Source organism: Rana temporaria, chromosome 5 (assembly GCF_905171775.1).
Source record: "Rana temporaria chromosome 5, aRanTem1.1, whole genome shotgun sequence".
NCBI classification, from domain to species: Eukaryota; Metazoa; Chordata; class Amphibia; order Anura; family Ranidae; genus Rana; species Rana temporaria.
Genome location: NC_053493.1, coordinates 11,851,643 through 11,877,743, shown reverse-complemented (window position 1 = coordinate 11,877,743; position 26,101 = coordinate 11,851,643).

The window sequence follows — 26,101 nt, the reverse complement described above, 5'->3', positions numbered from 1 at the left end:
AATACATTTTTTATATTTTTATATATATATATCTATATATATCTATATATCTATAAATATATCTATCTATCTATCTATCTATCTATCTATCTATCTATCTATCTATCTATCTATCTATATATATAATATATTTATTAAAGGCCCTAAGGTCCCCAGGGCCCCGGGTGAAAACCCCCTCTTTTTTATATAAAAAAAAAATAATTAAACTTTTTTTTATATATATTTGTTTTTATTTATTTATTTTAATTTTTATAAAGGGGCCCAGAGGTCCCCAGGGCCCCGGATGGCAACCCCCTCTTCTTTTTTTTTATATTTTTTTATTTTATTTTTTTTATATTTTTATATATATATATATATATTTTAAAGGGCCGGAGGTCCCCAGGGCCCCGGATGGCAACCCCCCCTTTTTTTTATAAACATTTTTATATATATATTTGTTTTTTTTTCTTTTTTTTTTCTTCTTATAAAGGGGCCCAGAGGTTTCTCAGGGCCCCGGGTGGCAACCCCCCCTTTTTTTTATATATTTTTTTACAACTTGTTTTATATATATTCGTTTTTATTTCTTTTTTTTTCTTCTTATAAAGGGGCCCAGAGGTCTCCAGGGGCCCGGAGATTTCCCAGGGACCCCCTTTTTTTATATATATTTTTATATATATTTTTTTGTAAGGGGCCCAGAGGTCCCCAGGGCAACCCCCCTCAATTTGTGGACCCCTCACTTCTTAATAAATTCACGGCCCCCTCTTCTCAATTTTATCAATTAGCGGCCGCACCCCCCTGCTTCTCAATTCGCGGCAACCCCCCGCTTCTCAATTTGAGGCGGCAGCACCCCCCTCTGGGTTCTCTGCTCCAGGGGGCCCGTGCCTGAAGCTGTGTAGGGGGCCTCATAATCCCTGCGTACACACGACCGTTTTTCAAGACGATGCCAGTTTTTTAAATTGGTCGTGTGTAGGCTCCAGAGCATTTTTCTCCACGGGAAAATGGGCAATTTTTTTTTAGAACCTGCTGTATTTTTTCTTGTCGTTTTTCACATCGTTCTTTTTCACGTCGTGAAAAACGGTCGTGTGTAGGCTTTAACGAGGGGGAAAAAAAACGTGCATGCTAAGAAGCAAGTTATGAGACGGGGAAATTAGCAAAAGCAGCCCAAAGGGTGGCGCCATTCGAATAGAACTTCCCCTTTATCGTGCCGTTGTACGTGTTGTATGTCACCGCGCTTTGCATTTTTGCATTTTTTTATCAAGATCGTGTGTAGGCAAGGCCGGCTTGAGAGGAATCACGACAAATCACATCGAGAAAAACGTTGTTTTTTTTTCATGACATGAATAACGGTCGTGTGTACGCGGCATAAGGCCTCATGCACACTGGACGTTAAAATAATTTTTCAACTTTCTTCAACATTTTTGCAATATTGTTTTTTTAGCGTTTTTCCGCATTAGCATTATTTTTGCGATTTTTTTTTTTTTGGAAGAAAATTATTCTTTTTTCAATGGATCAAAAATGTTACAAAATGATGGTGAGGAAAGTTTTTGAACATTTATCAACGTTTATCAGCGTTTATCAGCGTTAGAGCGCTTTTACAGCTGAAAAACGTCTCTCAGAACACGCTATTTTTTTTTTTTTTTTGCTCCAAAACACCACTGCCCTAAATATGTACATGGGAGGAGCCTGCAAAACTTATGTACATGGGAGGAGCCTGTGATACTTATGTACTTGGGAGGAGCCTGTGATACTTATATACATGGGAGGAGCCTGTAAAACGTATGTACATGGGAGGAGCCTGTGATACTTATGTACATGGGAGGAGCCTGTGATACTTATGTACATGGGAGGAGCCTGTAAAACGTATGTACATGGGAGGAGACTGTGATACTTATGTACATGGGAGGAGCCTGTGATAAATATGTACATGGGAGGAGCCTGTGATAAATATGTACTTGGGAGGAGCCTGTAAAACTTATGTACATGGGAGGAGCCTCTGATACTTATGTACATGGGAGGAGCCTGTGATAAATATGTACATGGGAGGAGCCTGTGATACTTATGTACATGGGAGGAGCCTGTGATACTTATGTACATGGGAGGAGCCTGTGATGGTTATGTACATGGTAGGAGTCTCTGATACTTATGTACATGGGAGGAGCCTGTGATACTTATGTACATGGGAGGAGCCTGTGATGCTTATGTACATGGTAGGAGTCTCTGATACTTATGTACATGGGAGGAGCCTGTGATACTTATGTACATGGGAGGAGCCTGTGATACTTATGTACATGGGAGGAGCCTGTGATACTTATGTACATGGGATTTATTTCATTTTTTATTCACGTTGTCATTATGGGGAATTGTTTGAATAATTTTGAGGAAAATAATGAATTTAATCCATTTTGGAATAAGGCTGTAACATAATAAAATGTTGAAAAAGTGAAGTGCTGTGAATACTTTCCGGACGCACTGTATAATAATAATATGTAACCATTAGAGGGACATTAGAGTGCAAGCTCCTCTGATGAAGAGAATAATGTGAATGGCTTATTATTCTCTATACAGCACTGCGGTATATGTCAGAGCAGAGGCAGAAACCTTGAACGGTGCCCCTGGTCCACGAACAGGTCCCCTTTCTACTGATCCCGGGGGCCCTTTACTCCCATCGTGGGACTCTTTATTATGGTCCCAAAGTGGGCAACCTTCCAGCCGTCTTCAGGGCCCCCAGAGTGGCAGAACGCCAGAGCCCAAACACAAGTGCGACCTTTTACGACCCTGGTAGTTCCTCCACTGGTGTCAGTAATTTTTTTTCCTGTTTTATTTATTTATTTATTTTTACAATTTAATTTTTTATAATTTTTTACATATTTCTAGGACCCCCGTTGGGGGGCTTTGGTGACATGGATAGGGAGGCGGCAAGAGCAGCATGTGGAGAAACCAATGCCCATCATTTCTCTCCTTAAGCAGCTACATGGAGAGATTGGTTCCTCCTATATGCCGCTGCCCTCCTATCGAGGCGTACAAGGGGGCCACATGGGGCCCCTGGAGCATGAGGCCCGGTTGGAATGGCGACCCCTGTATGTAAGCCCCATGTGTCATTATTATAAATGTATAATAATAATGTGTGACTGTGGTGGGGACAGGTCCGCCATCAGGGGGCTTCCGGACCATGGGTCATGGGTCACAACCCGACTCATCTTTACCACATGGCAGCTGCCATCAGAGCGGATCGGCTGCCAGGATGCAGTGGAGGGTGGAGAGGTGGGCGGATCCCACGTGTGTGCAGGTCGGGGCCCACCATCAGGCAGGCTCCACTCCGGTACTACAGTGTGCGCTGGGTTGTGACACTGCCCCCCACCTGTCCTGTAGCCCCTTCACCTGTTATACTGACCCACCCCCTTTCCTTTCTGCCCCCCCCACCTGTCCTGCTGCCCTCGTCTTGTGACACTGCCCCCCCACTTGTCCTGCTGCCCCTTCACCTGTTCTATTGCCCCCCACCTTTCCTGCTGCCCCCCACCTGTCCTGCTGCCCCTTCACCTGTTCTACTGCCCCCACCTTTCCTGCTTTCCCCTTCACCTGTCCTACCCCCAACCTGTGATGCTGCCCCCCCTTCCATGACACTTCCCCTTCTGTCCTGCTGCTCCAAATCCAACACCAAAGATTCCCAACTTCACCACCAAGGATTCCCAACTTCACCACCAAGGATTCCCAACTTCACCACCAAGGGTTCCCAACTCCACCACCTGGGGTTCCCAATTCCACCACCATAAGTTCTCAACTCCACCACCATGGGTTCCCAGCTATACCACCAAGGGTTCTCAGCTACACCAGTAGGGGTCCCTACTCCTTTACCGGGGGTTCCTAACTCCATCACCAAGGATACCCAACTCCACCACTACGAGCTCCCAACTACATCACCAAGGGTTCCCAACTCCACCATCACAGGTTCCCAACTCCACCACCATGGCCTCTCAACTCCACCACCACAGTTTCCCAACTACAACACCAAGGGTTCTCAACTCTACCACCATTGGTTCCCAACTCCAGTACCTAGAGTTCTCAACTCCACCACCGCAGGTTGCCTACTCCACCACAACAGGCTCCCAACTCCAGCACCATGAGTTCCCAGCTTCACCACCACGGTTTCTCAACTCCACCACCATAGGTTCCCAACTCCAACACCAGGAATTCTCAAATCCACCACCATATGGAACCCAACTACAACACTTCTCAACTCCACCACCACCACAGTTTCCCAACTACAACACCAAGGGTTTTCAACTCTACCACCATAGGTTCCCAACTCCAGTACCTAGAGTTCTCAACTCCACCACCGCAGGTTGCCTACTCCACCACAACAGGCTCCCAACTCCAGCACACTGGGTTCCCAGCTCCATCACCATGGATTCTTAACTCCAGCACCATGAGTTCCCAGCTGCACCACCACGGTTTCTCAACTCCACCACCATAGGTTCCCAACTCCAGCACACTGGGTTCCCAGCTCCACCACCGCAGGTTGCCTACTCCATCACAACAGGCTCCCAACTCCAGCACACTGGGTTCCCAGCTCCATCACCATGGATTCTTAACTCCAGCAACATGAGTTCCCAGGTTCACCACCACGGTTTCTCAACTCCACCACCATAGGTTCCCAACTCCAACACCATGGCCTCTCAACTCCAGTACCATGGGTACCCAACTACAACACTTCTCAACTCCACCACCACAGTTTTCCAACTACAACACCAAGGGTTCTCAACTCCACCACCATAGGTTCCCAACTCCAACACCAGGAGTTCTCAACTCCACCACCACAGGTTCCCAACTCCAACACCAGGAGTTCTCAACTCCACCACCACCGGTTCCCAACTCCGACACCAAGGGTTCTTAACTTCATCAGTGTCTCTTTGCAGGCTAGTTATTTACACTACAAATTATTTAGAAAGGTATTATTACCGTACTGAAGACAGATGTCGTTTTGGCAAGATGTGTTGCAGGAGGTTGCAATGCAGTCCAGAGTGGGGGTTCTATTAAAGTCTTACTCATTCAAGATGCAAGGGTGTATAATGGAGAAATTATATTTCGGGGTTTCCCGGACAGAATTAGATAATATATTTTTGCTGTTTGTTGCTGAACTTTCTCTTCATTTTAGTTGCTAAGAACAAGTTGTCAGTTCACCATCAGAGGACCGCGTCCTCCCTGTGCGTCCAGCGTGCTGGGTGTAATTTATGGAGTGAGGAGAACACGATGTGTGTTGACTGTGTGGCTTTCCTTCGCACTGGAGGCTGAAATTACGGACGCATTTTTTGCTTACTAATGATATCGGCCTCATTTAAAGATGTTTTGCTACGAGAATAGAAAAATACAAAGTTTATAGATTTCATTTCTGTCTTTCCTTTCTGAGGAGTGGAGGTCTTGGGGAAAGGTTGGTGGTCTCGGCTCGGTTCCCGAAGCCTGGTGATAGAAACCGCCAACCAAACTGGCATCTCCCTCTGTTTTCCCAGGGTGTAGCGGGCTTTAATTGCAGCAAGAAAAATAAAAACTGACTGGACAGCTAATGTTTCTGAAGTGATCTTCAAAGTACAAACCGCCATTTGTATCTTTATATAATATTACAATATTATTCATTATTTGTCAGCATTTGCATGCGCACAGGGTGTGCCGGGGGTGCCCAGGCACACCCTAAGTTTTTTGTGCGTGTAACCGAGAGAGGAGCTGGACTGCAGGAGTTGGGAGTAGGCAGGCCTCCCCCAGAAGCAATCTGCCACCTTTCTCCATGCCCCGGGTGGCAATGGTGGGTGTGTGAGGGGGTCCTCCCACACAGCCCGCCCTACCTGCTCCGCTTTGAAGCCCAACGGGGCAGAGGGACTCCCTATAAGGGAGTGAGAGGATCTACCCCGCTCAACCAGCCCCGTTAGTCCTTCGCCTCTCTTTTTAGAGACCGCGTGGTCAAAGTGCGTGCATGTTAACCCAATTTCGAGTGCGTGTGTAGGTGTGGTGGTTTTTGTGGGAGGGGGGTTACCTCGCATAGCACACCCACCGTGAGCCGGGCTGAGACCACCAAACTCAATTCACATGTAGCTGAGACCAGGATCCGAACCTCTAGCTGCAGAGGTGAATGGCTTGTCAGCGCAGTGCCAATCGCGTTGAGCCACCGCAGCTCCCCCAGGCACACCCTAATGACCGTGTGCAGCACAGATTCCCCCTACTGCCCCCCACTCCTGGACTGAAATGGCTTACTCTGATTTCACCGCACACTGTGAGCTTCTAACATTCTGCATTAGAAACTGCAGCAAGTCAGATAGAGCTCCGCCTGATTTCCTCACTGGAGGATGCCCCTTTCCTCCTCAGCATGACTGCCCCTGGCCCTGCCCATTTCATTTGATGGATTTCAGTTCTGTCAATCATGGAGGCTCAGCATCACATGTGGGCGTTACCTATGCAAATACAGCCTGCGTAAAAACACCCACTTCTCCAGACTGACACCTATCAAGGGATTATTTATATTTGCATAACTCCACCCAAGAGCCCGCTCACTGCTTGCATTAGGACTGGAGGCTCTTGTGAACCATGTATCAGTGCCACCCATCAGTGCCACCTTTAAGTGCCCATGAGTGTCACCTATCAGTGCCCATCAGTGCCACCTATGAGTGCTCAGGGCAGATTCGTAGCCAATTTATATGTTTGGCGTCCCCCATACACACGGCTTCCCATGAATCATAGAACCGACATGAAGAAATAGAGCTGATCACCTTGAAAACATATCGGCCTTCCATGAATTGACGTTGCGAGGGAGCCGCGGATGGGCGGGACAGATTCTTGGAATGTGCGGAAACCTCAAACAGATGGATGGAGGGAGAGAGAGAGAGGAGCGTGATCTCCTGAACATGGAAGAAAAATGTTGTGTATTTTCTATAACTAATTAGTTTATGTCATACAAGCGGGACGCTCAGAAAGTGGGCGGGGCTGAAACCAGGGAACACATCGGGCGCAATTTTTTTTTTTTTTTAGCAGAAGCAATTTCAGGATCCGTTTCGGAAAGTGAGAAGAATGATAGTCATAGGGATTCAGCTATCGGGTTGGCAAGTGCAGAAGATGGATGCTGGAAAGTAGGGATGAGCTGAGTGTCCGGTCTGAATATTCGCTGGTTGTACATCCGTCCAAATGCCAAATGTTTAGGCCAGTGATGGGCAACCTTGGCACCCCAGATGTTCTGGAACTACATTTCCCATAATGCTCTTGTACTCTGCAGTGTAGTGGAGCATCATGGGAAATGTACTTCCAAAACATCTGGGGTGCCAAGGTTCCCCATCACTGGGGAATTGGGCGTCCTCGCCCAATGCCCACTGGGGCATTGGGCGAGGACGAATGTGCCAGCTTCCTACTGATAACGGTTCTTGCACCCAACGCCAGTGTTGCCAACCGTCCGTATTTTTACAGACAGTTCGTAAAAAAGGGCACTTTTCCCCCCGTTCGTAAATGTCCGTGGTTGCGGGAATGTGCCAGTAAAAATAGCCGAGATCGGTTCGGCTTGGAACTGCGCATGGAGTTTGGAGGCAGGGGGTGATGGTGGCTGCAGTGGCACCGCAGAGGGGGATGGAGGCAGGGGGCAATGGAGGCAGGGGGAGATTGGAGGCAGGGGGTGATTGGAGGCAGGGGGTGATTGGAGGCAGGAGGAGATTGGAGGCAGAGGGAGATTGGAGGCAGGGGGAGATTGGAGGCAGGGGGTGATTGGAGGCAGGGGGTGATTGGAGGCAGGGGGTGATTGGAGGCATGGGGAGATTGGAGACAGAGGGAGATTGGAGGAAGGGGGTGATTGGAGGCAGGGGACGATGGAGGCAGGGGGTGATTGGAGGCAGGAGGAGATTGGAGGCAGAGGGAGATTGGAGGCAGGGGACGATGGAGGCAGGGGGTGATTGGAGGCAGGAGGAGATTGGAGGCAGAGGGAGATTGGAGGCAGGGGGAGATTGGAGGCAGGGGGTGATTGGAGGCAGGGGGTGATTGGAGGCAGGGGACGATGGAGGCAGGGGGTGATTGGAGGCAGGAGGAGATTGGAGGCAGAGGGAGATTGGAGGCAGGGGACGATGGAGGCAGGGGGTGATTGGAGGCAGGAGGAGATTGGAGGCAGAGGGAGATTGGAGGCAGGGGGAGATTGGAGGCAGGGGACGATGGAGGCAGGGGGTGATTGGAGGCAGGGGGTGATTGGAGGCAGGGGGTGATTGGAGGCATGGGGAGATTGGAGACAGAGGGAGATTGGAGGCAGGGGGTGATTGGAGGCAGGGGGTGATTGTAGGCAGGTGGTGATTGGAGGCATGGGGAGATTGGAGACAGGGGGAGATTGGAGGCAGGGGGTGATTGGAGGCAGGGGGAGATTGGAGGCAGGGGTGATTGGATGCAGGGGTTGTTGGTGGCACTGCAGAGGGGGATGGAGGCAGGGGACGATGGAGGCAGGGGGTGATTGGAGGCAGAGTGAGATTGAAGACAGGGGTTGTTGGTGACACCGCAGAGGGGGATGGAGGCAGGGGGTGGTTGGAGGCAGAGGGCCTGGGGGAGATTGGAAACAGGGGGCTACTGGTTCGTAGCCTAAATACTGAAATTTGCACCTAAAAATGTAATTTAGTAACTTTTGTGAAATGCCAGGAAAAACGTGGCTGCGCCAGTAAATTTTGGGTGTTGTGCCAGTAAATTTCAATCTGGTAGGTTGGCAACACTGCCCAACGCATCCTTAGCAACCACTGACATCACCTGGTCTGTTCGGGGAACCTGCCCAAGAATCCCTGGCCCTAGGCAAAGAGAAGGCGATTGGGATGACAACTTGCCCACTGCAGGCCGTCCTATGACATCATAGGACTTCCAAACAGAATATCTAAAGTTGTATTGCTTTTCTACCCCAATGGAGGTATCCGCGCCCCCCCCCCCCCCCCATGACATTTGCTTGGGCTTTGAATTCCGAAACCCATCTCAAACTGAACCCAGGTACATTCAGCTTATCAGGCAAGCTGATTCAGTTCAAAGCAACATTACTTTAGGTCAGTGCTGGGACAAGGTCATCTAGAGCCCCGGGCAAACATGCCAAACTGCGCCCCCCCCTCGATGTATGAGCATTGTGTATCAGCCCCCCCCCTAAGAATAAATCCCCCCCTCCTCCCAATACAAATCCACCCCCCCCCTGCTGAAATCCCCCCTCCCAGCACAAATCTTTGCTTCCCCCCATCCCCCAAATTCCCCCAGCACCAATGCCCCCCCCCCTAAAAAAAAAAATACTCCCCAGCACATATCCTCTATCACTAAAATTTCTCCACTTACTACACATCTTCTCCCCCCACTCCAAATATCCACATCCCAGCACAAGTCGCCCCCCCCTAGTCCCCCCTCTAGAAGAAATCTCCCCCCAATACCAGTGGCATCCTGTCCATTAGGGGCTCCCATATCCATGCGTTCGACCCCCTAATCTACATTTGGGGCGCCGGATGCATGGATTCCAATTGTCTGGGGTGTTTTTTTTTAAGCATGTGATCACAACCAGAGGCTCTCATAGGCTTCAAAATAGGATGGGCTCGGGGCGCAAAGCACTGCGCCCTGAGCCCACCCAGTTGTGCAAGAATAGCAAATGAATATTCACTATTCTGTAGACCAATCAGGAAGCGGGTCGTGAGCCCCGTCAGCTGATTTGCTGAAATGACAGGTGATCTTATTGGATGTCTAGGAGGAGGTGGGAGGAGACACACAGCGGAAGCCGCCGTAATGCATTGGAGGAGGAGATGCCCGTCCGTCACAGTGCTGCCTCTCAAATTCCCCCTTTACACACAAATCCACTCCCCCAATCTCCTTCCGGCACCTCCCATGATACCGCAGTGCCCAGGGCAGCTTCCCCTCCTGCCCACCCCCTGCCCTGGCCCTGCTATGGGTGAGTGAAGTGGACATGTAAACTCCAACTAATACAATGTTTTTAGCACTGAGCAAAGCTGCGGAGGGTTAGAACCCCTGTCACATTTGTATTATTCTTCATAATGTATTCAGCTTCAAACTGGGTTTGCTTTTTATCTCTCACCCCCCCCCCCCCAGGGGAAGTGGGGGATCCATTGTATGACATAGGGGCGTGCAGTCTTCAGTTACGCAGCCTCTTGACGTCTCTTTTCCTGAAAAGATTGGGTTTCTCCTCGTCTTCTGGCGAGAAAACAATTTCTGTATAATAAGCACATTTTCGGCTTTTTCCTAGCGATTCATTCCGCCGTCCATTCTTTCACGGCTCGGCTGTTCGCCTTGCCGGTGAGCCGAGTTTATGAACAGCTTTACCAACTCCCCAGCTGGGACGAAGGAGCCGTGTTTGTGATGCAATTAAGCAGTCAGTCACACCTGACCCACGCAGGACCCCCCGGAGGATTCCCGAAAAAACATGGAGATATCAGCTACTCTGCAGCTGAATGTATGTAAGAAGAAAGAAAAAAAGAAAAAAATATAAGCGTCGCCCCAACAGGGCCCAGCCAAAAATAGAGCTCCATTATTGGGCAGAAAAGGTCTTTAGGGCCCGTTTACATTTTTGTGGTGGGGACATGCCCCATTCATACAGCACACACAGCCAGGGCCGGATTTGCTCTACCTGCCGCCCCAAGGCCAGGTTCCGCAATGCACCCCCTCCCTGCCAAGCAAACTACCCCCCCAAATCAATTGAGAATGGCAAGCGGATGGCAGGGGCGGCACGGTTAGTTTTTTTTTTACTTTATTCACTATTTTTATTTATTTGTAGCTTGTCGCTTACTTTTTTTTATTTTTGTATAATTTTCTTATTATTTTTCTTATTATTTTTTTTATTCTTTACTTTTTAATAACTTTTTTATTTTATTAATTTAATTATTATTTCTTCTTATTTTTTTTTTTTTTTTTTATCAATTTTTTTTTACTTAACTTTTTTGCTATCATACAGGAGAAAACAATTCCCTGTGTGATAGCAATTGGAGGTGACATGTTCTCTTTATTGACCCTGTCACCTCCAAAACAGGAGTCCTAGCACTGTGCTAGAACTCCTGTCACAGCTGAGATGGGAAGAGCACAGCTCTCCCCTCTCACTGTGTACATCGGCAGCAGGGACAGGAGACAGACTCGTTGACCGGGGGGAGGACGGAGTCCCGAAGACAGAGCTAGCAGAGAGAGGTATGTGGGGTGGGGGGGGGGGGGGGGACGGACGGGAGCACACTTGTTAACGAGCGAGCGGATTCCCCCATAACTTACCGCCCTTAACTGTATGTTCTGTGCGTCGTGGGAATCCATGCCACTGCCGCCCCTTGGCGCCCTGCCGCCCCAAGGCCTGGCCTCAATGGCCTTGTGGGAAATCCGGGCCTGCACACAGCTGAGGCTGTCAATCACAGGCTCTGTGCTGGAGCTCACTCCCCTTACATCAGAGACCCCATAAGATCCCCCTTAGATTAGGAGTCCGCATTAAAGTGCATCCTAACATCAGAGTCCCCCCTTACATTAGGGTGTCTATCAGAGTCCCTTCTTACATAAGGGCCCCCCATACATCAGGATACCCATCAGAGCCACCCTTGTATCAGGGTCTCCATACCATTAGAGTCGCTCCTTACATCAGAGTCCCCCCCAGAGTACCCCGTTATATTAAAGTCACCTTTAGAGTGCCGCCTTACATCAGGGTGACCAGCAGAGTCTCCCCTTACATCAGAGTCCCCTTAAGAGCCCCCTCCAACGAATAAATGAAATTAATCTGAATATTAAAAAGGAATTCCAACAATGAATCATTCTAACATAAGGACAGTGGCCACCCCCCCCCCCCCTGGCGGGAGACGAACACCGGGAACACCATATACAACTACGTCCAGCCACTCGATCATCGGGTGTTCGCCTGTTTGCCGAATACCGAACAGTTTGGGGTGTTCGCGGCAAATTCGAAAAGCCGTGGAACACCCGTTAAAAGTCTATGGGAGAAATCAAAAGTGCTAATTTTAAACGTTAATATGCAAGTTATGGTCATAAAAAGTGTTTGGGGACCCGGGTCCTGCCCCAGGGGACATGCATCAATGCAAAAAAAGTTTTAAAAACGTCTGTGTTTTCCGGAGCAGTGATTTTAATAATGCTTAAAGTGAAACAATACAAATGAAATATTCCTTTAAATTTCGTACCTGGGGGGGGGTGGAGTGTATAGCATGCATGTATAGTAGCGCTTGTTTCCCGTGTTTATAACAGTCTCTGCACAAAATGACATTTCTAAAGGAAAAATAGCCATCTAAAATTACTATACTGCTATAATGAATTGTCGGGTCCCGGCAATACAGATAAAAGTCATTTAAAAAAAATGGCATGGGTCCCCCCCCCCCCCAGTTCATTACCAGGATCTTCGGGTCTAGTATGGATTTTGAGGGGAACCCGGAGCCAAAATAAAAAAAATGGCGTGGCCCCCCAAAAATCCATACCAGACCCTTATCCGAGCCCGTAACCTTGCAGGCCGCGGGAAAATAGGTTAGGACGAGAGAGCGCCCCCCCCATCCTGAACCGCACCAGGCCACATGCCCTCAACATGGGGAGGATGCTTTGGTGTCCAAAGCACCATGTCCCCATGTTGATGGGGACAAGGGCCTCATCCCCACAACCCTTGCTCAGTGGTTGTGGGGGTCTGCGGGTGGGGGGCTTATCAGAATCTGGAAGCCCCCTTTAACTGCCTAATAGTCTTTATGGAGCTGGCTTTATACACAAGGTCCCAGTCATGATGGAACAAAAAAGGCCCTTCACCAAACTGTTACCACGAGGATGAAGAAGTACAATTGTACAAAACGTATTTGTATAATGAAATATTAACACTTTCCTTCCCTGGAGACACCTGAATGCGATTACTTGGAGAGGATTCACCAAACTTTGGGATAATATTGTAGGCGTTATGGTAAGGTGCCCAAAACCTTTTGGCCGTATAGTGTCGCTGTATGTTCAGGAGAGGAACTTGGTGATGACGGATGATGAGCAGAAAAGGGTCTGACCTCATGTTTGCTGACAAAGTTGTAGGGAGGACGACATTTTGCTTTGATTTATGGCTTCTAGAAGTGTTGGGGTGACTAAGCTGGTGAGCGATGAAGGTGACCAGAGATAAAAGAACTGTTGTTTGTTGATTACCAAAGATACACATTACCTGGTATATTGACAGTTTCTACAGCAACCCTCACTATTCATGACCTGGACACCATTCATTCTCTGGTCACTTATCTCCACTCATCAGTCATCAATGGCAAGCTTTCTCACTTACCCTGTCACCAGCTTAAAAAGGTAAAGGCACAGGAAGGTCAAATATTTAACTGCTTCCCACCCGGGCTATTGTAAAATGACGGCCGAACGGGAACCCTATTATTCCGGGAGTGCTTCCTATGATGTCCTCCCCAGAACGAGCCAAGCTACAGCGCGATCTGTGTCCATTCTTTCATGCCATTCATTGTGTACAATTGTGTTGCTAGCTGTGATTGGTCACAGTGATCACATGGTACAGGCAGGCCAATCACGGCCCATCTGTACCATGTGACGAGCAATTGGCATTAACCACTTTCCAACCACCTAACGAACATATACGTCAACAGAATGACTCGGCTGGGCAAAGAAACGTAGATGTACGTTGCTTTGAAAATCCGCCGTGACCGTGCCCGCGGGACCCGCAGACTCAATTGGGTAGATTCACATACAATGGCCTAAAATTAGGACGGCCTAGCCTAGTCTTTTTAGGCTACACCGCCGTAAATTATTTAGGCTATTAGTGATTCTAAAACCACTTACCTTCAAATTTTCGGCGGCGTAGCCTAAAACGAGCGGGCGTAAACGCGCCTAATTCAAATGACTTGGAGGGGGCGTGTAGTATGGAAATGAGGCTTGACCTCACGTTTTTTGACGTTTCTTTACACTGTGCATCTGCCGGGCGACTACATTTCCCAGTGCGCATTGCGGCAGGAGAGAGGAGGGCCCCCCTAGTTCTCTGCTTCAGGGGGGCCCTGCCTAAAGTTGTGTAAGGGGCCCCAAAATTTGTGATAGCTGCCCTGATCGCGGGCACCCGGCGGACATCGAGTCCGTGGGACCCACGGGCATACTCACGGACAGGTATGTTGCCCTGATCGCGGGCACCCGGCGGACATCGAGTCCGTGGGACACACGGGCACACTCACGGACAGGTATGTTGCCCTGATCGCGGGCACCCGGCGGACATCGAGTCCGCGGGACCCACGGGCACACTCACGGACAGGTATGTTGCCCTGATCGCGGGCACCCGGCGGACATCGAGTCCCCGGGACACATGGGCACACTCACGGACAGGTATGTTGCTTTGCTCAGCCGTGCCATTTTGCCGACGTATATTTACATGCGGCGGTCGGCAAGTGGTTAGATCAAATCTTTGTGAGGAAGCAGAAATCTCTCTGCAGAGGTCTGGCCAAATCACAGACAGAGCTCCTCAACCAGCAAGGAAACATGAGGTTTGCTGATTGGAGGCACAGCAGAGGATTTCCTACTTTTCCAAATGAACACCAAGGCCCAGATACTTGTATATCGGCGTATTCCTTGCGGCGGCGTAACGTATCCGATTTATGTTACGCCGCCGCAACTTACACGGGCAAGTGCTGTATTCTCAAGGCACTCGCTCCATAAGTTGCGGCGGCGTAGCGTAAATCGGCCGGCGTAAGCCCGCCTAATTCAAATTTGGAAGGGGGGGGCGTGTTTTATGCTAAACTACTGTGACCCGACGTGATTGACGTTTTTGCGGAACGGCGCATGCGCCGTCCGTGGAATTTCCCAGTGTGCATTGCTCCAAAGTACGCCGCAAGGACGTCATTGGTTTCGACGTGAACGTAAATGACGTCCAGCCCCATTCACGGACGACTTACGCAAACGACTTAACTTTTTCAAATTTCGACGCGGGAACGACGGCCATACTTAACATTGGCTGCGCCTCATATAGCAGGGGCAACTTTACGCCGGGAAAAGCCTAACGTAAACGTCGTGGGACAGATTCATCAAGAGATACGACGGCGGATCTCCTGATCCGCCGTCGTATCTGTGAGAGCCGACGGTCGGATCTGTGAGATCCCACGGCCGGATCTATGCGCCTGATTCATAAGAATCAGTTCCGCATAGATCTCCCTTAGATCCGACTGGTGTAAGTGACTTACACCAGTCGAATCTTAGGCTGTAATCTCCCGCCAGCCGCTAAGTGTCGTCGCTTTTTTTTTACACGTCGCATATGCAAATGAGGAGAACCGCCGATTCACGTCCGTACGCCCGCCCGTCGCTCTTTTTCAACGTCGTTTGCGTTCGGCTTTTTCCGGCGGATAGCTACCCCTGCTAATATGAGGGGTAGCTAATGTTAAAGCGGGAGTTCACCCATTTGTAAAAAAAAAAAATGTTCTCCCCTTAGCTTCCTGCTCGTTCGGTCTAGGGGAATCGGCTATTTGTATTAAAATATGATCCGTACTTACCCGTTTTCGAGCTGCATCTTCTTCCGTCGCTTCCGGGTATGGGTCTTCGGGAGCGGGCATTCCTTCTTGATTGACAGCCTTCCGAGAGGCTTCCGACGGTCGCATCCATCGCGTCACTCGTAGCCGAAAGAAGCCGAACGTCGGTGCGGCTCTATACTGCGCCTGCGCACCGACGTTCGGCTTCTTTCGGAAAATCGTGACGCGATGGATGCGACCGTCGGAAGCCTCTCGGAAGCCTGTCAATCAAGAAGGAACGCCCATTCCCGAAGCCCATGCCCGGAAGCGACGGAGAGGATGCATCTCGTAAACGGGTAAGTACTGCTCATATTTTTAAATAAATAGCCGATTCCCCTAGTAAAAACGAGCATGAATCTAAGGGGAAAAAGTGCCCTCTAAGGGTGAACCCCCGCTTTAAGTATGGCCGACGTTCCCGCGCCGAGTTTTAAATTTGTTACGTCGTTTGCGTAAGTCCGTCGGGAATACGGATGGCCGTAAGTAACCTAGCCGCCGAAAACAATGACGTCCTAGCGACGTCATTTGGAGCATGCGCACTGGGCTTTTTCGCCGGCGGCGCATGCGCTGTTAAATCGGCGCGGGAACGCGCCTGATTTAAATTGTACACTCCCCCTAGCCGCTGAATTTGCATTCCGCCGGGGGGGAGTTAGGATCCGACGGTGATATTTGCGAGGTAAGTGCTTTATGAATCATGCACTAGCCTTGCTAAATTGCACCGGCGGATCGTAAAACACGTAGATCTAGCGGATCGAAAGATCCGCTGATCTACATGAATCCGGGCCCGTAAGTTTACTGCGTCAGCCGCGCGTAAGTTCGGGAATTCGCGTATCTAGCTAATTTGCATACTCGACGCGGAATTCGACGGAAGCGACACCTAGCGGTCAAAAAAAAAAAATGCAGTTTAGATCCGACGGCGTAAGAGACTTACGCCTGTCGGATCTAATGGATATCTATGCGTAACTGATTCTAAGAATCAGGGGCATAGATACGACGGATCGGATTAGGACTTACGACGGCGTACATGGCGCTGCGCCGTCGTAAGTCCTCTGAGAATCCGAGCCCAACTGTCACACCTCTGGTATGGATGCACCTGGAATGTATTGAGATGATTTGAACCATAAGTTCCCGCCGACCTTTATATATATATAATGGAGTTTCTGTATCTTTTCCATTTGTCAGAGAATTCTCTGAATGTTCGGAAGATGTGAAGCGCGTGTTCCGCACGATGGGAAGTTGTATATTTATCATGGAGGAGGAGGCGAGGTTTGACGGACCACATTAGACAGATGTTTGGAGACGGATGACTACGATGCGAGTACAATGTACAACGTCACACATCCCCGCCAGGTCTATTTATGATTGGAAAGTGTCACAATGTATCCGTGTGTAGCTCAGGTCCCCTGACGAGACACTAATGAATCGTAACATTGACATGATGAAGCCCCCCCTCCCCTCCCCCGTACATGTCTCGGTTCATCTTTGATGTACATCATGTGTGCCCTATGACACCGTCTTCTTCCAGAGGAGGTTCTGCGCAATGTCCAGGCGAAGCGCTGAAATCGGCAGCCCTGCCTGCCGCCATCTTCCTGGGAAATGATCATTTGTTTAGTTTTTGAACTTTTTTTACCTCACTACTGTGGTGATATCATGCTGAAAAAAAAAAATAGTGGGCCATATTCTTATAGATCTCCGGCGGCGTAACGTATGTCCTTTACGTTACTCCGCCGCAAGTTTAACTGGCAAGTGCCTGATTCCCAAACCACTTACCTGTAAACTTGCGGCGGCGTAGCGTAAAGTCCACCCGCGCAAGCACTCCTAATTCAAATGATCCTGGTATGGGGCGTGGATCATTTAAATTAGGCGCGCTCCCGCGCTGAGCGTACTGCGCATGCTCCGTCAGGTAAATTACCCAACGTGCATTGCGCTAAATAACGTCGCCCCAACGTCATTTGCTTAGACGTTAACGTAAATGGCGTCCAGCGCCATTCACGGACGTCTTACGCAAGCGCCGTCCTATCTTAGGGTGCAATATTTAGGCTGGCCACTAGGTGGCGCTTTCGTTGAGTTTGGCGTAGAATATGCAAATGACTAGATACGCCGATTCAGAAACGTACGTGCGCCCGGCGCATTTTTTTTACGCCGTTTACGCAAGGCTTTTTCCGGCGTAAAGTTAGTTGAACAAATAGCTGGCCTAGTCAATGTTAAGTATGGCCGTCGTTCCCGCGTCGAAATTTGAAATTTTTACGTCGTTTGCGTAAGTCGTCCGTGAATGGGGCTGGACGTAATTTAACGCTCACGTCTAAACCAATACGTCCTTGCGGCGTACTTTAGAGCAATGCACACTGGGATATGTACACGGACGGCGCATGCGTCGTTCGTAAAAAACGTCAATCACGTTGAGTCACCACCCATTTACATAAAACACCCCCCCCCACATCCTCATTTGAATTAGGCGCACTTACGCCGACCCCAATTTACGCTACGCCGCCGTAACTTAGGAGGCAAGTGCTTTTTGAATACAGCACTTGCCTCTCTGACTTACGGCGGCGTAGCGTAAATACGATACGCTACACCGCCTGAAAGATGCGCTGCCGTACCTGAATCTGGCTAATAGTTTGTTCTGTTCTAAACTTGGCTTGAGTTGTGCAATTCTCACTGTAGCCAGAAGGTGTCACTGGTACCACAGGCCAGTATGAGAATTACAACAAGGTTGAGCTGTAGAACAGCCCAGTAGGAGGTTCCTGGCCACTGTGCATTCTGGGAGGGGGTATTTATGGGACAGACGCCATGTGCTCTAGTCAGTCCTTACCTCGTGGCCCTTCTGGCCTGAGGCTACATTGCTGCAAGTGCTGCAAGTAGGCCCAGAAGTCTGTCTGGGGCCTACTAATCCTGAGGTGGCCCTTAGGCTGTCTTGCCTGTTTGGAAGAAGCCAAGCCAAGCTGAGGAGAACCAGGGGAGGACCCTTGTTGGAGGGAGCCAGGATGAAGGCTGGTCTCTCAGGAGGGTCTGGTGACTCGGTTGGAGGACGCACCTATATCTAAGCTACCCTTACACTACTGGCGGGTCGGCTTAAAGGTTTGGTACTGTGAAGCTGTTCTACAAATCTAAATCAGGGTAACTAGCTGCTTAGTGTCCCCGCGATCGGTCCCCGGAGCTGAAGAACGGGGGAGAGCTGTATGTAAACACAGCTTCCCCCGTTCTTCACAGTGGCAGCTTCATTGATCGTGTGTTCCCTGATATAGGGAAACACGATCGATGACGTCACACGTCCAGCCCCGCCCCCTACAGTTAGAAAAACATATGAGGTCACACATAACTTCTACAGCGCCCCTTGTGGTTAACTCCCAAACTGCAACTGACATTTTCACAATAAACAATGCATTTTTAATGCATTTTTTTGCTGTGAAAATGACAATGGTCCCAAAAATGTGTCAAAATTGTCCGAAGTGTCCTCCATAATGTCGCAGTCTCGGAAAAAAAACGCTGATAGCCGCCATTAGTAGTAAAAAAAAAATAATAATAATAAAAATGCAATAAAACTATCTCCTATTTTGTAAATGCTATAAATTTTGCGCAAACCAATTGATAAACGCTTATTGCGTTTTTTTTTACCAAAAATATGTAGAAGAATACGTATCGGCCTAAACTGAGGAAAAAAAATGTTTTTTTTTATATATTTTTGGGGGATCTTTATTATAGCAAAAAGTAAAAAATATAGGCCCGGATTCACATACATTGGCGCATATTTATGCCGGGGTAGCGAATCCAATATACACTACGCCGACGTATCGCAGAGAGGCAAGCACCGAATTCACAAAGCACTTGCCTCCCAAACTGCGCGGGGTTCCCTCGGCGTGAGCCATGCCAATGAGGCGTGACCCCATGCAAATGATGGGTCGAGTGCCATACAAGTACTTAAAACGAACGGCGCATGCGCCGTCCCGTAGACGTATTCCAGTGAGCGTGCTCAGAATCATATCAGAACTACTCCCTAAGATACGACGATCACTGCCTATGATGTGAACGTAATCTACGCCCAGCCCTACTCACGTACTACGTAAACAACGTAAAATACGACGGCTGTGTTTGTGAATCGGCGTATCTTCCTCATTTGCATATGTGCATAGAAAATCCATGGGAGCGGCAAATGCGTAAATATGCGCCTACGATACGCGTATCGTAGGCAAGTTACGTCGGTCGGATGAAGCCAATTTTTAGGCGTATCTCAGTTTGTGGGCACGGCGCACAGATACGACGGCGCATATTTAGACTTACGCAGCGTATCTCAAGATACGTAAGTGCTTTGTGAATCCGGGCCATTGCCTTTTTTTCAAAATTGTCGCTCTATTTTTGTTTATAGCGCAAAAACTAAAAACCGCAGAGGTGATCAAATACCACCAAAAGAAAGCTCTATCTGTGGGGAAAAAAGGACGCCAATTTTGTTTGGGAGCCACGTCGTACGACCGCGCAATTGTCAGTTAAAGCGACGCAGTCCCGAATCGCAAAAAAACTGGCCCGGTCCTTTACCTGCATAAAGGTCCGGGTCTTAAGTGGTTAAAGCATTGAAAATATATAAAGTGACTGGCGCCCAAATTCTGTTCTAACTTCCCATTATAGCCATGGACTCAGCCCTGGGGTGAATGTAAGCTCGCTCCCTGTCTCTGGAGGTACCTCTTTGCTCCCAGTAGACCCGGGGGGGGGGGGGGCGCTACACATACATCTTGAGCATGTCCGTTGGGATCTTTGTAGAGTCCTTTAGAATAAGATGTGAAGTGACAGATCAAGCACGACCTCTATGTGGTGCTGAGGAGTCAGGCAGACGCATTCTCTTGTACTGAGCTCCAGTGGCGGCCCGTCCATGGGGGGCGCCCGGGCGCCGCACCCCCTCCTGTAGTCACAAAAAAAATAAAAAAAAGGAAAAAAAAAAACGGGTCCTTTAAGGCTGCGCAAATAACATACACTCATGCATGCATTGCATGAGTGTATGGTATTGTGACCAGCCTATTCAGATAACCGGACATTGGGTGCCGATTATCAGAATAAGGACAGCTGGTTGGCTGTGCGGAAGTGCCTATCAGAGCCAGCGGCTTTCCCAGTACAGCCCATCAGCTCCCGGATGTCTTATCCTCGAAACGTAGTGGGCTACGTCCCTTGGATAAGACTGACGGCCGTCTCAGCCAATTAGGTTCACTGATTCTGGTTATCAGTAACCTGATTGGCTGAAGTGCCATCGAGGGTGGCAGAAGACATCGAGGGACCGTGGAAGGAGGATGGCGAACCCCAGAAAGGTAAGTTCCGGGCGGGGGGGGGGGGGGGGAATCTGACTGGCAGCATTTTACAGGGCACAGTGGGGACAATTGATGGGGACAATTGATGTGGGCACAGTGGGGGACAATTGATGTGGGCACAGTGGGGGACAATTGATGTGGGCACAGTGGGGGACAATTGACGTGGGCACAGCGGGGACAATTGATGTGGGCACAGTGGGGGACAATTGATGTTGGCACAGTGACGACAATTGATGTGGGCACAGTGGGGACAATTGATGTGGGCACAGTGGGGACAGTTGATGTTGGCACAGTGGCAACAATTGATGTGGGGACAATTGATGTGGGCACAGTGGGGACAATTGATGTGGGCACAGTGGGGACAATTAATGTGGGCACTGTGGGGACAATTGATGTGGGCACAGTGGGAACAATTGATGTGGGCACAGTGGTGACAATTGATGGCATGGCACATTGGCTGCGTTTGGCATGGCACAGTGGTGACAATTGATGACACAGTGGTGACAATTGATGGCACAGTGGCAACAATTGATGGCATGGCACAGTGGCTGCCTTTGATGGGCACAGTGGCTGCCTTTGCTGGGCACAGTGAGGCTGCAATTGTCTTTTTTTTTTTTTTTTCATTTGTTTGCGCCCCCCTAAAAATTTTGAGCACCAGCCGCCACTGCTGAGCTCGGATGAATAGTCTCCATCAGATGACAAGCCTGATCTTGGCAGGAGACCATTTCCTATACACATGGAAACCTCAGCCTGGTCATGCCTGTAATTCATACAGCAGGTACGTTACATCTGGAACAGATTTATAGGATGTCTAAGAACCAATGCAATTTGTGTGATCAGATAGGACGCTGGTTTATCTCACACGCTAAGCTACTGTGTGTTTCGGGCTCGGAAGTACATTGATTGAAATCTTGCTTCATGTCCAATTTTCCTATGGTGGAAAAAACTGCTGTTTACAGAATAACTTTAGTGGAGTGACAACAGTATTTAAACTCCAACTCCTGACAGTTTTTCTATTTATTTTCTTTTTTTTCTTTTCGGTTTGTTATGGAGGGGGAAAGGGTGAGGACCCCTTCAAGGGTCTATTGCTGCCTGTGTTTTTATTGGTGAGATTTTAAACATGGCCCTTGCAAGGGATACACATTGATATGTCCCGTTTGAACAAACCCTAACTTTGATGGTCAATGTAAAGTTGCCCCTTTTGGTTGTCAGTGGAGCGCTCCCTTACATTGGTGATCAGTGAGAAGAATGACCCTTACATTGGTGATCAGTGGGAAGAATGTCCCTTACATTGGTGATCAGTGGGAAGAATGTTCCTTACATTGGTGATCAGTGGGAAGAATGACCCTTACATTGGTGATCAGTGGGAAGAATGTTCCTTACATTGGTGATCAGTGAGAAGAATGTTCCTTACATTGGTGATCAGTGAGAAGAATGTCCCTTACATTGGTGATCAGTGGGAAGAATGTCCCTTACATTGGTGATCAGTGAGAAGAATGTTCCTTACATTGGTGATCAGTGAGAAGAATGTTCCTTACATTGGTGATCAGTGAGAAGAATGTTCCTTACATTGGTGATCAGTGAGAAGAATGTTCCTTACATTTGTGGTCAGTGGGAAGAATGTCCCTTACATTGGTGATCAGTGAGAAGAATGACCCTTACATTGGTGATCAGTGGGAAGAATGTCCCTTACATTGGTGATCAGTGGGAAGAATGTTCCTTACATTGGTGATCAGTGGGAAGAATGACCCTTACATTGGTGATCAGTGGGAAGAATGTTCCTTACATTGGTGATCAGTGAGAAGAATGTTCCTTACATTGGTGATCAGTGAGAAGAATGTCCCTTACATTGGTGATCAGTGGGAAGAATGTCCCTTACATTGGTGATCAGTGAGAAGAATGTTCCTTACATTGGTGATCAGTGAGAAGAATGTTCCTTACATTGGTGATCAGTGAGAAGAATGTTCCTTACATTGGTGATCAGTGAGAAGAATGTTCCTTACATTGGTGATCAGTGAGAAGAATGTCCCTTACATTGGTGATCAGTGGGAAGAATGTCCCTTACATTGGTGATCAGTGAGAAGAATGTCCCTTACATTGGTGATCAGTGGGAAGAATGTCCCTTACATTGGTGATCAGTGGGAAGAATGTCCCTTACATTGGTGATCAGTGAGAAGAATGTTCCTTACATTGGTGATCAGTGGGAAGAATGTTCCTTACATTGGTGATCAGTGGGAAGAATGTTCCTTACATTGGTGATCAGTGGGAAGAATGTCCCTTACATTGGTGATCAGTGGGAAGAATGTTCCTTACATTGGTGATCAGTGAGAAGAATGTTCCTTACATTGGTGATCAGTGGGAAGAATGTTCCTTACATTGGTGATCAGTGAGAAGAATGTTCCTTACATTGGTGATCAGTGAGAAGAATGTCCCTTACATTGGTGATCAGTGAGAAGAATGTTCCTTACATTGGTGATCGGTGGGAAGAATGTTCCTTACATTGGTGATCAGTGAGAAGAATGTTCCTTACATTGGTGATCGGTGAGAAGAATGTTCCTTACATTGGTGATCAGTGAGAAGAATGTTCCTTACATTGGTGATCAGTGAGAAGAATGTTCCTTACATTGGTGATCAGTGAGAAGAATGCTTCTTACATTGAGGGTCATTGGGAAGAATGCTTTTCACGTTGGTCAATAGTGGGAAGTCCTCCAGCAAGGCTCAGTGTATATACTATATACATCCTGTATGATATAAACAAGGCCAAGGATAAATCCAAGGAAAGCATGAATTTTGATTTATCCTTGGCCTTGTTGATATCATATGTTGCCTTCCTATGCTACTTGCTGCAATGGCCAGTTATAGGTGGGGGTAGTGGACACCATTTTTTGTGGTATATTACTGTTATATTGGTCAGGCAACGCACTGACTCCTTTGCAGCCATTGTGCAATTTGTTGGGTGTTCAGTGTGCCCCTGTTCCTTTCAGAAGGGGTGGGCTCCCTTCAGTCCACCTGACCTTCACCTATCTATCAGAATACATGTGCTTCCATTGTGGAGTCACTCATAAGCTAGAGATAGGACCACAAATACCAGTGTGTCGTGGCGAAGCTCTGTGGCTTACGCATGTATTTGCAAATGTGTGCAGACTAAACCCCTGTTATAACGCATACTGTTAAATAGGTTGATTCGGTTGTCAGCGCGCTGGTCAGTGAGTAAGCTTGGATCTTTCCTTGGATTTATCCTTGGCCTTGTTTATATCAGTGTCTCTGTAGGTCAGATCATCCACAAGACTCAGTCTCTCTGTAGGTCTGATCATTCACAAGACTCAGTCTCTCTGCAGGTCAGGTCCTCCACAATGTTCAGTGTCTCTGCAGGTCTGGTCCTCCACAAGGCTCAGTCTCTCTGCAGGTCCGGTCCTCCACAAGGTTCAGTCTCTCTGGAGGTCTGGTTCTCAACAAGGCTCAGTCTCTCTGCAGGTCGGGTCCTGCACAAGGTTCAGTCTCTTTGCGGGTCTGGTCCTCCACAAGGCTCAGTCTCTCTGCAGGTCTGGTTTTCCTCAAGGCTTAGGCGGCATACACACGGTCGAACATGTCCGCTGAAACTGGTCCGCGGACCAGTTTCCACGGACATGTCCAACCGTGTGTACGGCCTAGCGGACAGGTTTCCAGCGGACAAAAGTTTCTTAGTAAGCTAAGAAAATTGTCCGCTGGAAACATGTCCGTCGGACATGTCCGATGGTTAGTACACCTAATAGGACATGTCCGCTGGTTATGACGTGTAACCAGCGTCCCGAAATCCCGCGCATGCGTCAAATTGATTCAACGCATGCGTGGAAGCATTGCACTTCCGTGTTTGAGAACGTCGGTGTCTTCTACGTCACCGCGTTCTCTGTCTGCGGGGATTTTGGTCTGATGGTGTGTACACACATCAGACCAAAAGCTCCCAGGAGACATGTCTGATGAAAACGGTCCGCGGACCGTTTTCATCGGACATGTCTCCTCGTGTGTACGGGGCCTTAGTCTCTCTGCAGATCTGGTCCTCCACAAGGCTCAATCTCTCTACAGCAGTGGTCTCAAAGTACCGGCCCGCGGGCCATTTGCGGCCCGCGGACCAGTTATAAATGGCCCTCAGGCAGGGTTTAAGTGAGGGGAGCAAAAAAAAACATTTTTTTTTTTTTATTTTTTTTTTAGCTGGTGCCATCTGGTGGGGAGCCGTTGGTATTACAAGTTATTACCACCAGATGTGAGCTGGCGCCATCTGGTGGTGGCCGTTGGTATTACAAGTTAAGCATTACAAGTTAAACAGCAATTCTAATGTCATTTTACACTATTTTCACTGCCATCTTCTTCCCATCTAATTAGAACCCCAAACATTATATATATTTTTTATCCTAACACCCTAGAGAAAAAAAAAGCGATCATTGCAATACTTTCTGTTACGCCGTATTTGCGCAGCGGTCTTACAAGCGCACTTTTTTGGGAAAAAATTACACTTTTTTTAATTAAAAAATAAGACAACAGTAAAGTTATCCCCATTTTTTTTTATATTATGAAAGATAATGTTACGCCGAGTAAATTCATACCCAACATGTCACGCTTCAAAATTGTGTCCGCTTGTGGAATGCCGACAAACTTTTTTACCCTTTAAAATCTTCATAGGCGACGTTTAAAAAAATCTACATGTTGCATGTTTTAAGTTACAGAGGAGCTAGAATTATTGCTCTCACTCTACCGATCGCGGCGATACCTCACATGTGTGGTTTGAACACCGTTTACATATGCGAGCGCTGCTCACGTATGTGTTCGCTTCTGCGCGCAAGCTCGTTGGGACGGGGTGCGTTTTCTGGCTCCTAACTTTTTTAGCTGGCTCCTAGATTCCAAGCAAATTTGTCAAACCCTGACTTACACCAGTGCTGGTGGTAATAATGCGCTCGCTGACACCAGTGCTGGTGGTAATAATGCGCTCGCTGACACCAGTGCTGGGGGTAATAATGCGCTCGCTGACACCAGTGCTGGGGGTTAATAATGTGTTCGCTGACACCAGTACTGTTGTTTTTGAAGTTTGAAAGTTTGCATGCGGCCCCCCATGGCATATGAAAACTTGTCTTGTGGCCCTCAGGTAATTTGAGTTTGAGACCCCTGCTCTACAGGTCAGGTCCTGCACAAGGTTCAGTCTCTTTGCAGGTCTGGTACTCCGCAAGGGTCAGTCTCTCTGAAGGTCTGGTCCTCGACAAGGTTCAGTCTCTCTACAGGTCTGGTCCTCCACAAGGCTCAGTCTCTCTGCAGGTCTGGTCTTCCTCAAGGCTCAGTCTCTCTGCAGGTCTGGTCCTCCACAAGGCTCAGCCTCTCTGCAAGTCTGGTCTTCCTCAA